This window comes from Arvicanthis niloticus, chromosome X (genome assembly GCF_011762505.2).
Source record: "Arvicanthis niloticus isolate mArvNil1 chromosome X, mArvNil1.pat.X, whole genome shotgun sequence".
Classification (NCBI taxonomy): Eukaryota; Metazoa; Chordata; class Mammalia; order Rodentia; family Muridae; genus Arvicanthis; species Arvicanthis niloticus.
Window position 1 is genome coordinate 98,284,261 of NC_047679.1, and position 14,011 is coordinate 98,298,271.

At 43.0% G+C, this 14,011-nt stretch overlaps 1 protein-coding gene across 3 annotated transcripts in view; it reads right to left on the reverse strand.

Moving 5' to 3' along the window:
- Positions 1-14,011, reverse strand: part of LOC117694800 (A-kinase anchor protein 17B) — a 175,635-nt gene that overhangs the window by 74,318 nt on the left and 87,306 nt on the right. Inside the window, exon 1 of one of the 3 annotated variants that reach the window (XM_076918758.1) lies at positions 10,862-10,883. The exons of the other annotated variants lie outside the window; for them this stretch is intronic. The gene's annotated coding sequence lies outside the window, so the exon portion shown is untranslated. Of the gene's footprint in view, positions 1-10,861; positions 10,884-14,011 lie in introns of those variants that run through there. 3 annotated transcript variants of the gene reach the window in all.

Consider the following 14,011-nt stretch of genomic DNA (forward strand, 5'->3'; position numbering starts at 1 on the left):
TCTTTCAGTAATAGACTATGACTTGAGAGTTGAAAGCTGAAATAAGCCCTTTCCTTCCCAAGTTGTTTATGGTCATGTTGTTTTATTACAGCAATCGAAACCCTGTCTAAAACACCCAACACTGAAATAGAATTAAAAAAATTCCTGAAATGACAGCTATATAGAAGGGGGACTTATAAAAGTGTCAAAGCATTCAAAACTGTTCTATACAAATAGTTGGAAGACATAAAAAACACAATTGATAAAGGCATGTCTTTTTTAAAGCTCCATTCATGATGTCTTTTTTTAAAGATGTGTGTGTGTGTGTGTGTGTGTGTGTGTGTGTGAATACAATCACCGTGTTCAGACACACCAGAAAAGAGCATCAGACCCCATTACAGATGGTTGTGAGCCACCATGTGGTTGCTGGGAATTGAACTCAGGACCTCTGGAAGAGCAGTCAGTGCTCTTAATCCCTGAGCCGTCTCTCCAGCCCAAAGGCATGTTTTTATCTACAGAAAAAGATCATTTAAAATGCTAAGAAAATAAACTCCCCCCAAAAGTCATGCTACATATATCAAATGGGACATGAGAAGCTGAGACTAGTTTATCCATAGTAAATATGTAGCATTTGTGTGGCTATAAATTCCATTGCTATCACCAAAACAACATTAAATGTAACATGAGCAAGCAATTGGTGGAGCATAAGAAAAGAGAAACCAATTGAACTTGAAAGGAGTAGTATTCCCCTGCAAGTGGCATAGGTGTGTGAAGATATAGGATGACATCTTCTCCCGTGACCAAATGGCACACTCTGTGAGTGAAATAAAATCTATACAATGATGATTGTAATGTCATATTTGCTGGCTTTCAATGTAAACCTATACATAAAGTGTGTAATATGAATACACTTACAGCATGGACTGGAAATATAAAAGTGATACAAGCTTTAGCAGCATATAAATGAACCAAATAGCTGACAGTAGTTAGGAGTTATTTCTTGATTTGACGTGTAGAGCCTTAAGAAGTATATGTTACTAGTATGTCCACCACACTCCAGGGGAAGGCCACAGATGCATGGATATGTGGGTAGTAGACTTGATGGGGAAAGAGAGGACACAAAGTAGAATGGGTAGGAAAGAGGCGCAGATTTGGGAAGAGTTGGGTGAATGGATGAATATGGTCAAAACTCATTGTACAAAGTTCTCAGCAAACTAATTTTAAAAGTATAAATGAAAATTTAAGTGTATTATAAAATAGAGTAAAGGTAAACAATGAACCTTTAAAAAGAAAGGGAGATATAAATTCCTTATCTGGCATAAAGAGGAGTCAGTACTGCTGGTGGGTAATGAATCAATATTTTGAAATAAAGTGTCTTGCTAAAAATTATGGAACTGCCCCGCTGGCAATGGGCAGAGACACCTTGGTAATGGTGGTGTTCTTATATCAGTCAGGGGCAGAGCAGTTGACAGTCCTTTGTTCATCCTACCTTGATGCATCACTTGGGAAAAGGAAGACAGAACCCTGCAGACCAACCACAGACATGCCCTCCAGTGCATGGCACAGATGGGCCATAGATACCCCATTGATGATATGCCACACAGTGCGGATAGAGGATGTCACCCAGGGGGTCTTCCAGCCCCTTGGCCAGCCTGCAGTGGGAGCCACCACAATGTGTGAGTATGTGGTATCAGATGGGAGAGAAAGAGAAGTGGAGCAGCTTGAGTATTACGAAGAGAGTGCTGGAACCGGCAACTCGGGGGGGTTTAAGAGGTGGAGCCTGTTATTAGTGGCCAGCCCTGCCACCTGGGGCCATGATAAGGTCCCTGCCCAATCTGCCACTGAAAGCCATGTCTGAGCCTCTGGCTATGCAGTGACAGGGGTTGATGTGCACGTCATGGCTCATATTACCACTAGAGAACAGGGGGATGTCCCTGGTTAGAACAGCCATCAGAGACCATGTGGCTGTCCAGGGGCTCTGTGGAACTGGCCCTGCCCCTCACTCTATGCATTGCTCTAGAGAGCTGACCCCATCTCTCCCCAGCAGCAGCACCAGAGAGAGCAGGCCCCGTGCCTTGCTCAGGCAGCACGGTAGAGCTGGCTCTGATGGTAGGGACACAGGTAAACTGGCCCCAAGGGTGTGAGTAAGGGAGAGCTGGCCCTGCTACTCATCTGTCAAGGGGTGGCATAGGTGCAGGGGTGATGCCTTCCTCCTTTGCCCCTCACCACCTGCTGGAGTTGGGAGAGCTGCCCCCCCACCCCTGGCCATAAGAGCAGGAGAGTGAGTTGTAGACCTCCGCTGAGCAGTACAGTAGGGCTGGCCCTGGTGGAAGGGATGCAGGTGAGCCAGCCCCAAAGGAAGGACAGAACAGGAGAGTTGACCCCACTATTCATCTGTCTTGAGGTGGTGTGGGTACAAAGGTGATCCCCTTCCCCTCCCTCTCACCACCTGCAGTAGCCTGAAGAGCTGACCCTGGAGTCATGACAGCTGGAAAGCTAGCCCTCTCCCATCACTGACTGTAGCACTCGGGAGAACGGGACATGCACCTTGCCTGGGCAACACAGCGGAGCTGGCCTGATGGCAAAGGCACAGTTGAGTCATCCTCAAAGGTGAGAATGGGGAAAACTGACCCAGCCCCTCGTAGGCTGCAGCCTTGGGAGAATGGGCCCCGAGCCTTGACTGAGCAGCACAGTGGTGCTGGCTCTGGAGGCCTAGGTGAGGGTAAGCTGGCCCCTGGGGGCCTGAGAGCAGGAGAGCTGACCCTGCCTCCTGCCACAGGTGGCCTAGCCAGAGCACTGGAGCTCTCTAGAGCTTGCCCTGGAGGTGCAGATAAGGGAAAGCCAGCAGCCTGACCAGCTCAGGCTACCACTCAGGCCCAGATCCAGAGCCCACCCTAAAATCTATATCATCTGCAAATGGTTAGGATGCATGAAATGGACAATCCTACTATTTCAAACTGCAGAATCTCCATGACACAGGGCAACAACAGGATAACTTGGAGGAGTCCCAATGAGGATTGTCTTACGGTTTTACTGTGGGAAGAGACATCATAACCAAGGCAACTCTTATAAAGGACAGCATTTAATTGGGGCTGGCTTACAGAGAAGTTCTGAGGCTTAGTCCATTATCATCAAGGCAGAAGCATAGCAGCATCCAGGCAGACATGCGGTTGGAAGGGCTGAGTGTCTTAAATCTTCACCCAAAGGAAGCCAGGAATAGACTGGCTCCCCTGTGGCTAGGAGGACTGTCTCAAAGCCCACCCCCACAGTGACACACTTCCTCCAACAAAACCACACCTCCTAATAGTACCACTCCCTGGCCCAAGCACCACAAGAATCTAAAATTGATGGTGTCACAGAAGCCATCAAGATCTTGAAGCAGATCAAGGATGCATTTCAATGAACATTTGCAAGTGAAAGTGTGTGGAGAAAGGGATACACTGTGGGACACACTGTGACACACTACCGCTTTCATGAGATATTTTCTATGCTTTGTTTTTGTTGTTGTTTGTGTGTGTGATTTATTTTAGGAGGGAGGTTGCAAGGGTGAAGGGTGAGTATGAGGGGATGGGTGACCAGGACTGGGGTATATGATGTGAAACAAAGAATCAATGAAAAGTTTTTTAAAAAATAAAGCAAATCTTAAACAATTGAAAAGAAAATATGGAAATAGCCAACCAAATGCGATCAGCAAGAATTAAAACAGGTCATGTTATGAGTGAACTATGTAAGAAACAGATAAGTTTGTCTTTTCAGTGTCACATTTTATTGACTAAATTCACAAAGTGTGACAATTCATTCACAGCGATGTGCCAGATACTCTCACTAATCAAAGGAAGGCCTAATCAAAGCAAACACAGGCCTTTTTATACCAATATCAATTTACTAATGTGAGCTCTCATAACACACATTACACATTTTGTGTGTGTGTGTGTGTGTGTGTGTGTGTGTGTGTGTGTGTTTTACAAAATGGATGTAAAGGATTAAAGAGGTAAGGAGATTCAAAAAGGCCTGAGAGGAAAAAAAAAAAACTGATAGGGATGTGAGTTCTGGAGAGGTCTTGTTAGAGAAGCTGCTGTTATCCATAAATCAAGCTAAAATTTGCCAAAATTCACTCAAGAAAAAACAAAGCAGACTTACGATTATTAATGAAATTGAAGCAGTGGTTAAATATATCAACCAGTAGGGCTTATGAGATGGCGCAGCACTTGCAACCACGACTGATGACTTGAGTTCAATCTTCAGGACAAACGTGGTGGAAGGAGAGAACTCACTCCTTCAAGTTGTCCTCCGACCTCCACACTTATGCCATGGCACATGTAGAGAGATGATATTTGAGTAGGCCAATCTGAACATTTGCAAGTGAAAGTGTGTGGAGATCCCTGGGGTCAGTCAGCTCTGTGACTGTCAGTCCTTGATACACACACCAGGTGGTTAGTTGAGAGGTGGATGGGGCCTGTTGCCATCACAGTCCTATGTGTTCACCTCCTTATGGAGTCTAGATGAAGAGTTTACACTCTTAGTTCTTAGGCCTGGTCTTCTAAAATGGTTTTAATATGTGCAATGTACCTTTATACATTTATAGGGTAGCGCCCTTCATAACCTCAGGGATAAGTCATTTATCAGTCTGTGCTGCCTAAGTAGAATCAGAAAGATGGCGCTGTTCTCATGTCCACTCAGGTACAGAGTCATCGTTCATCCTCAAAACTGCTTATAAAATAGTCTCTCAGGTCAAGACACAGTCTTGTAAAACACTGTTTTGCTTATGGTGTGGCACAACCTGATCTCAAAGGTCAAGAGTTTTGAGAGGATCACATGATCCTCTCATGAGGGAATCTGAAGGAGAAGCAAAAAGATCCCTTGTATTTTTCATTGTTGCCTCCTTGTGGCCATTTCATCCAGTCATTCACTCTTCCTACAAACCCTTAAAGTATGTCTACTTACCACCACTCCAAGTGGATTCAAAGCACAGGGATAAGAGACAAAAAATGCAAAGAATGTTCCTGCCCTTGAGGAACCACATTCTAGTGGAGGAATGTAGGAAATAAACTTGAAATATCTTCCTCAAAGAGATAAGTATAAATAATATTGTGTGCAAAGATGATTATAAGACAAGATAAATAATAGCCTTGCGGGATGAAGAAATCCTCTATGAAAAAAAATGAGATATAAGCTAAAATATTTTTCAGAAAAGCTATAGACACATGATCTCTTTCTTCCTAGGAGACTCCATAGGTGCTATGCAAATCGACCTAGCTCTCCCCAGCAACCAACACAACAAACCAAGAGATGGGGAGAGGAAGCCACAATCAGACCACAGACAGTCTTGCTACATGCTGAGCCCAGAGCAATGATGGCCTGCTGCCTTAGAGTCATCAGAGGACCTTGTTTCTTTCTTTCTTTATTTTTTATTTTTTTATTTTTTATTTTTGAGACAGGGTTTCTCTGTGTAGCCCTGGCTGTCCTGGAACTCACTCTGTAGACCAGGCTGGCCTGGAACTCAGAAATCCACCTGTCTCTGCCTCCCAAGTGCTGGGATTAAAGGCGTGCGCCACCACTGCCCGGCAAGGACCTTGTTTCTAAACAAGGAAGACCTGCTCCAAAGTGGTTTGCTAGAGAACACTCAGAAGGTATTTTGTTTCTCCAATGTGCTCATAACCTGTGTCCCATAGCATGTCAAAGGAGCCCAGGCTTATTGTCAAGGGCTTCTCTAGTGAAACACAATGGAGAAAGGTCTTTCATGCAGAGATAACTGCCTACTGCTTCCTGAGAGCAAAGCTGAGACTAAGCCATATTATTGTAGCTTGCTGCCAGACTCCTTTTGTTTTTGTCTTTTGTTTGGGTAGTTTTCTTTGTTGCTTTGTTGGGTCTTGTTTTGTTGAGACAGGTCTCACTCTAGCCCAAGCTAGCCTTAAATTCAGTATGTGGGTCTGGCTAGGCTGGAATCACAATGATTCCCCTGCCTCAGCCTCTTGAGTGGTAGCATTGGGAGTTTCCAGATGTAAACCACCACACCTGTTCCTAATATTGTCTTTTAAAATCTTAAAAAGGAATGACCTCAGGTGACATCCAAATATTGGGGGCTACATTATGATAAGCTGCCACTAGGCTTTTTTTTTTTTTTTTTTTTGGTTCTTCCTGTGCAAGTTCCAGGAAGCATTCTATGTTAAACTTGAACAAATGCCAACCTTCCTCACAGGAAAGGTCTAAAGCCCCAAGATGAATGTTATACTTAAAAGAATCCTGGTTCCAAATGGCAAGAAACTGCATGACATAATACTGAGTGTTGACAGCCATCTGTTTTTAAAACAAACAAGCAGATATCCTTATTTGACAGGATAGTCATTCCCATTTTGCTGAAGGTCTACTACGTATGATAATATACATTCATAGTGATTTGAAATAATATAGTAATCTTTTGGAATTCTTTATAGATGTGAAAAGAAAACAATCCACTACTTTAGGCTTTAAAATACCCCCCTTTCAAAGCCCAATGTTGACTTACAAAGTCTTTATTCTACAGAAGATGTTTACCTTAAAGGGAATATATATTCTCACACATATTTCCTAAATTTAAAAAAGATCTTTTAGCTGGGCGGTGGTGGTGCATGCCTTTAATCCCAGCACTTGGGAGGCAGAGGCAGGCGGATTTCTGAGTTCGAGGCCAGCCTGCTCTATAGCCAGGACAGCCAGGGCTACACAGAGAAACCCTGTCTCAAGAAAAAAAAAAAAAAAAGATCTTTTATATTATGGCAAGTCACAGTGTGGGTGTATTTTAGGAGCAAAACTGTCTTCTACTCTCCCTCATGCTTTATTATCCTTGATAGCAAAAAATGTAGCATATTTGTATATATTATATATATAAATAAAATGTAAGTAAATGTAACGGCAGAATCTGTGTGTTTTCAACTTGAAAAGCCATTCTCATTTTAACAGATATGTGAAGCATCTGGCCCACCTGATTTGTGGATGCTAATTATGTTTGAAAATGGAGTGTCTTCTACAGGCTTGTTCAACACCTGGTGCTGCTATGGAGCGAGGTGGTGAGAATTTGAGGAAGTTGGGCCTAGTCGACGGAAGCAGGTCACAGTGGGGGGGGGGGCTTTGAAGGGCATGCTGTCCCTGCCACTTTTATAACTCTGTTTCTTGTCTGCCATATGATATGATTCTGCTATGCTCTGCCATGTGCTCCCCAAATTACTGTCCTGCCTCACCAGAGCCCAGAAGCAGTGGAGTCAAGTGTCCACTTACTGAAACTTCTGAAAACAGGAGTCAACGTAAAACCTTCCTCCTTTAAGTTGATTCTCAGGCGTTTGTCTTGGCTATGAAAAATTGATGATGTACTCAATGTACACAGAAGCATGCTTGGGCTACAATTAAGGCAGCACCGTATGGTAGTACATGCTTGTCATTCCATGATTTAGAGGACTGAACCAGGAAAACTGGACGTTCAAGACCAGTCTAAGTTACATAATGAAAACCCTTTCCACAAAGCAAACATACAATGGTTAAGATGCTCAGTAAGCTACCCCACTGAACTCCAATCACCAAGCATTCCTAGGAGACAGTGCTGACATTCCTCACCAACTCTCCCAACCAGTCATCACATGCTAATTATTGAAGTCAACGCTTCTCTCTCACTTCAGCTGTACCAGGTGTCACTTTCAGCCCCAAGTGTCTCCATTTCACTCTTCAGAGATATTAATAACATCTCCACAGAGGATTGATTTTATCATGTCTGACCAGAGACCCCAATTTTTGTAAAACTTCTAAAGAACGTACTTCCAGTCTACCATATTCAAATCATCGGGTCCTCAGCCCACCACAAGCTAACAGAAAAGCAGCCAGGAAGAACATGCAAAGCAGGTTTTTCAGGAGTCTACTGCTTATCACCATCTAGTTCTGACTAAGCCTTTATCAGTTACTTGCCTTTATTGCTTCAACAAAATATCTGATAAACGCAATTTAAGGACAGAGGAGTTTACTTTGCCTCAAAGTTTGAGGGTTTATATAATCTGTTATGGCAGGGAAGTCGTGCTGGTAGTAGTTTGGCTGTTCACACTGCTCCTACAAGCAGAGAGTGATGAATGTTTTTCTCTGCTCCCTTTCCCTCTTTTTTTTTTAAGTCCTGGACCTTAGCCCATGGCCTGGATCCACCTATGTTTAGGATGGGTCTTTCCACCTCAGTTAGCCTAATCTAGAAAATCCCTTGCAGACATTCCCAGGGGCCTGTATGCACAGTGATTCTAAATCCCATCGGGCTGACCACCTTAACCACCAGAGGGGTTATATATTCCCTAGATGCTTATGGCACTCTGCACAGATTCTTAAACTGTGGGTCTCAGCTTCATATGGGGTCACTTAACTGAATATGGGGCTTCTGAAAAGTTTGACAACAGTAAAAGTTTTCTGTACACTCAACAACCAAAAACTTAATTTCAAATCAAATGTTTAATGAACCCAAGGTGTTTCTGGACACTCTCCCCTGTGTTGTGCTGAAGACTTTACTGCAGATTGATTATGAACACATAATATGTGCTGTTTGCCATCACACTGTGCAGTGCCAACAGATGCTGCCCCAAGCCTCTTGGCTCAAAGTTGAGACTATGGAATGATATGAATCACAGTGGTTTTACTGTATATGCAAAGTTTTCTGCTCTTGTAAAAATATGTTCAATTATGAAAAACAATGACTTTTAACATTTTCTTGCAATAGCCCCTCAACATTAAGCATCAAATGAGTAAGTCTTTGGATTTTATTGTTTTACAATGATTTTAAAATTGCGGTCTGAGTTTCTGAACTCTCATGAAATGGATTTGGGGTTAGCATTAGGACAGAATTTCCAACAAATCCTGAAAGTGATCCTACATATACTTTTACCATCTTGTACTAAGTACTCACGCAAAGGAGTGGTTTCAGCACTGATAGATATCAAATGGAACTGTTAGGGCAGGGGCTGGAAGTCAATTGGTAGAGTACTTGCCTAGCATGCACAAAACCCTGGGTTCAACCTCAAGTACCACAAACTGAGCATGGTGCACACACCTGTGATCCCAGCACTCATCGGTGAAGGCACAGGAATTAGGAGTTTAAGGTCCTATTTCGCTATATCCTAGATCAAGGGTACTTAATGATTTTCCTTTGATTTTCTTTTTCCCTTTTCTATTTTAACTTTTGAGGGTTATTTTTTGAAAGTCAAAAATTAATAAGGCCCCTTCTCAAGGTTACATAGGCATTAATAATAGCTTAGTGAGTGAGTGAGTTTCTGGAGGTTACTTACTTATAGGAGTGCTGTTTGAAAATCCATGTGAAAGCTACATGTCTGGAGCTCCATGCCTGACTTAATGGCAGCTGCTCTTGGCAGAATGTACCTTTCCCCCCCCCCACCAACTCTTACTGCTTATGTAATAGGGGGAGGAGTCTTATGAATCTTGGCACTTTCAGGGGCTTCCTGAGCCTTGTAAGTTTCATTTACACTCTTAACCTTGTATGAGTCTCTCTCTCTCTCTCTCTCTCTCTCTCTCTCTCTCTCTCTCTCTGTGTGTGTGTGTGTGTGTGTGTACATATACATGCATTTGGAGGTAAAAAGGCAACCTTAGGTGTTGTTCCTCAGGAACTCGTCTTTTTTGGTGAGACATTTTTTTTCCATTGGCCTGGAGACCACCAAGTCGGCCAAGCTGACTTACCAGTGAACTCCAGGGATCAGTGTGTCACTGCCTCCCCAGTGCTTAAATTATAAGTGTACACCCAACTTTTTTTACATGGGTTGTAGGGATTGAACTCAGGTCCTCCTTACTGACTGGTCCATCTCCCTAGCCCACTTTATGAGTCTTATGACCCCTCCAGGGGGAAAGTTTCGATTAAGAGCAAATAGATGCACAACAGCAACTCCTGCTCTAGACTGACAACTCTGCAGCAGTACTCATATCTCAGGAGATATACTGAAGGCTGGTTTTAATCGTTTCTCCAAAGGTCTCTATTCTAAATCTTTGGTCACCAGCCCATGGCAGTATTGAAAGATCATGGAACCTTTAAGAGGTAAGGGCTAATGGAAGGAGGTTAGAGCACTGGGGGGGATGCCCATGAAAGAGATATTGAGACCTACATACCTCTCTCTTCTTTAGTGGCGTAAGGACAGCATCCTACTGTACCACATACTCATGCTAAGATATACTGTGGTGCCAACAGGATGAACTGCTTGTGGGTTGAAACCTCTGAGACGAAGCCAAATAAGTCATTTCCTTTCTTCTTATTATTTTTTTTCTTATTTTATTTTATTTTATTATTTCAGCAGGGATTTATGTAGCCCCAGCTGGCCTTGAATTCACTGTAGCTGAAAATGACCTTGAAAAATGACCTTTTCTTTTTCCTGATAATCTTGCCTCTACCTCCCTAGTGCAGGGAATACAATATATGCCACTACACTCAGCTCTCTCTATCCGTTGACTTTTCATCAGCTGTGCACAGTGACATGAGCCTGCAATCCCAGTACTTGGGGAAGCAGAGGCAAAAGGATCATGAGGTCAAGACCAGCCTGGGCTGCATAATAAGACACTGTCTCAAAAAAAAAGGTTTACCAAGTATTTTATTCAGCCCATTCCCTACCGTACCATCAATCCAGATTCCCACATGCAATGTGTAATTGTACCAACCAGACCTATAGGGTTTCAACAATAAAAAGTTTCATCACTGATTAAAAACATTCTAGGTTCCTGAGGATGGCCTATGAGGCAAATACATTTGCCAGAGTCTTATCTGGCTCTTGGCATCTACCTGCCCCTAGTGCATATTTAGAGACTCCTCTTTTGACCCAATCACATTCTCAGAGACTGTCCACCCAGTTACCTTTCCTCCCACCTCCCTGCTTTTCATGCTACCTACCTCATCCTTTGCTGCTGCTTACCAGACACAGCTAGTCTCAACCCCAGCTTGTACCTTCACCCTTAGTATCCAATGAGAACCTGGAAAGTGAAAACAATGGGGAAATTTTGGAGGCAAGCTGCTAATCCCAGTTCTGACCCCAGATCACACCGCTTAGTAGGTGGGCAGTGAAAGGCAGAAAAAGCAGGCCCAACCATGCTGATAACCTTAGACTGACGACCTCAACAAAATTGCCAAAATTTGTTGAGTGCAACCTCCAATCCAAAGACTATGTTCTGTTTATTTCACCTATGGATTCAATCAGCTGGATCCAGCTCTTCTACGTATGGTCGGTTGTGAATGACTGACTGAGTTTACTAAATATATAACAAAAAAGTAAATTAAAAAAAAATAAAACAAAAGTGGCGAGTAGCAGATACAAGAAATGTAAGAGACAGCCAAACATCAAACCCAGCATTCAAAGACATCCAGCAGAGATGCCTGGAGTAGTTCAATTGGGAGAGTAAGCTAAAAGGTAACAACATCAAATCAGGGCCTTACAAACATCCTGCAGAAATCAACTCTGGCGGAAAGAACCAGCTGGTATTTCTGACTGACAGGGTCCTGAGTGGAGCAGAGTGTCTCCCAGGGTGATGCTTCCAAGTCATAGAACAAACAGCAGCAGAAATGTAACATTAACAAACTGGACGTTTACAATTAGCTAGCAGGAACCCAACTAGGGAAGCCCGATGAAACAGCCATGCTGGAGTTCCGGATGGAGAGTTCTAGGCAAAGCAGACCATGCTTTTCACAGACAAGCATCCAGCTTCTCTTTCCCAGTTTAAGCTGTTTTATGTCTCAAAACAATCAACAATACTAGCCTCTGTTAGAAATAGAGGTTGGCTTCAGCTGTTCTCCAGGGCACATGTGCTTACTCCCTTAGGCTGCTTGCTGGGTTTCCCCTTTCCCATTACAGAAGCAACAGGCAGCCTGACTCAGGACAGATTTGGAGGACTCAACATAAACATGCCTGGGTCTAAGCTTTAGGAAGTGGGAAACCCTACTTTCAGAACCAGCTTCTTGGTGAGCTCAAACAACACATGACAGTTTACCAAGATAATGTACATTACACCAGTGAAAGCCATCTTTGCCACAATTAAATAGAAGAAAATTAGTGTGGTCTCTAAGGAAATTTGTATGGGGGTTCCTCAAAAAAAAAAAAAAAAAAAAAAAAAACTAAAAATAGAGCTACCTTATTAATACAGGTAGGCCACTCCAATCAGCTTATAATAGAAATCCATGCACATTCTTGTTTATTGTGGCACTATTCACAATAGCCAAGTTATGAAATCAGCCAAGGAATCCATAGAAGAGAACTAGTTGGCCATTAAGAAGAACAAAATTAGGTTATTTTCAGGAAAATGGATGAAACTGATAACCATGTTAAACAAAATCAGCCAGATGAGGCTCAGAAAGACAAATATTACATGTTTTCTTTCATATGAAGAATCTAGGGCTGGGGTAGGTGTGGGGCAGAATATGTGAAAGCAGAGGGAAGACTGTTGAAGAAGGAGGCGGAGGAGGAAGGGAAGAGAGGGGAAAGGAGAGAGGGAGAAGAGGAGGAGGAAGAAGGGGACCAGTGGAAGGGTTTGGGGCTAGAGAAGGTAAAGGAAGAATGAAAAAGATCAAAGTACATGATATATCTGCATAAGAATACCACAAGGAAACTCATCGTTTTATACAAATGAATATCCACTGATAAAATAAAGAACATAAAAAACTCTGTCTGGGGAAATGACTCCTTTGCCTTTTAAGTGTGAGCTCAGTCTTCTGGACCCATAAAAAAGCCAGGCCCAGGTATGTAATTCCCTGCACTACACCAGAGAGGCAGAGACAAGCAGATTCCTTAGAAGTCTTCAGCCAGCCAACCTACCCTACTTAGCAAGTTCCAGGCCAGTGAGAGACACTCACACTCACACTCACACACACACACACACACACACACACACACACACAGACTGGGGAGGATCTAAAAATTTGCTTTTCCATTTGCTTTACGGTTTCTTCAAAGACTAGGAAAAAGTAACTAATCCATAGATGGCTGAGGGCTTTCACAGAGATAGAAAGAACAGGTTGGCTCCCACCCAAAAGTCAGATCCTCTGCTTAAAGCCAGGGAAACAAATTCAGGAACCAAAGCAAACAATCAAGTCCCTGTAGTCTTTCATCTGGTCTGCACAGAGACCACTTTAGAAGTGTGTACATCAGAAAGGAATTCCTGGGGGCTGGCTTACACTAGAAGAGCATAAACATTTCCAGTGCCTCTCATCTGCTGACAGAACTGTGAGAAGGAAGGGCTCCATTCCACGGGTTAAAGACAAACTGTGATCACTCTACACTCAATTCTTTGCATAAATATGCATCTGCCCTTAAGGAAACCCTAAAATTCTGGGAGCTCAAGCCCCTGAGTCAAATGATCTGGGTTCAAATCTAACCCATGGTGCATTAACTGAGCAAATGTGTATTCATACAGTATCTGGGCACCAATGACAAACCTAAGAAGTGATCCTATCAAAGTCCAGTCTGCTGGATCAATGACCTTATCTAGGGTTACTTACAGAAGCATGGTGAAGGGTTACTTTGGGAGCTTAGGGAACTTATAGGAAACTACACCAGTGGTGTGGGGCGGAAGGCCCCCTTTTCTCAGCAATTGTTAATTGCTTGTATATTCTAATGGAAGGGAGGAGCCTTATGCATGTCTATGAAACCTAGGGAGCATCCCGAATGAATTTCTCTCAAATCCCAAACATACTGACTCATGAGCTTCTTGTATGCTGCCTCTTGAACCCTGTTACACATACACACACACACACACACACACACACACACACACACAAATAGAAGGCCAAATCTTGTAAGGGTCTTATCTGGGTAATCATGGCTCCTGTGATGTCAAGGCAGCAGTGGCCACATCATGCCCAAAAGAAAACATCCCACAACTCTACAACTTACAATTTAAACAAAACAAAACAAAACAAAAAAAAAAAAAAAAAAAAAAAAAAAAACTTGTGATTATCTTGGAGAATCCTGGGCTCTAGAACAGTTTTACACCTCAATTTAAATTTAAATCCATATGTGACCTTCTCTATAGCAACTGTTCACTAAATCTCAGT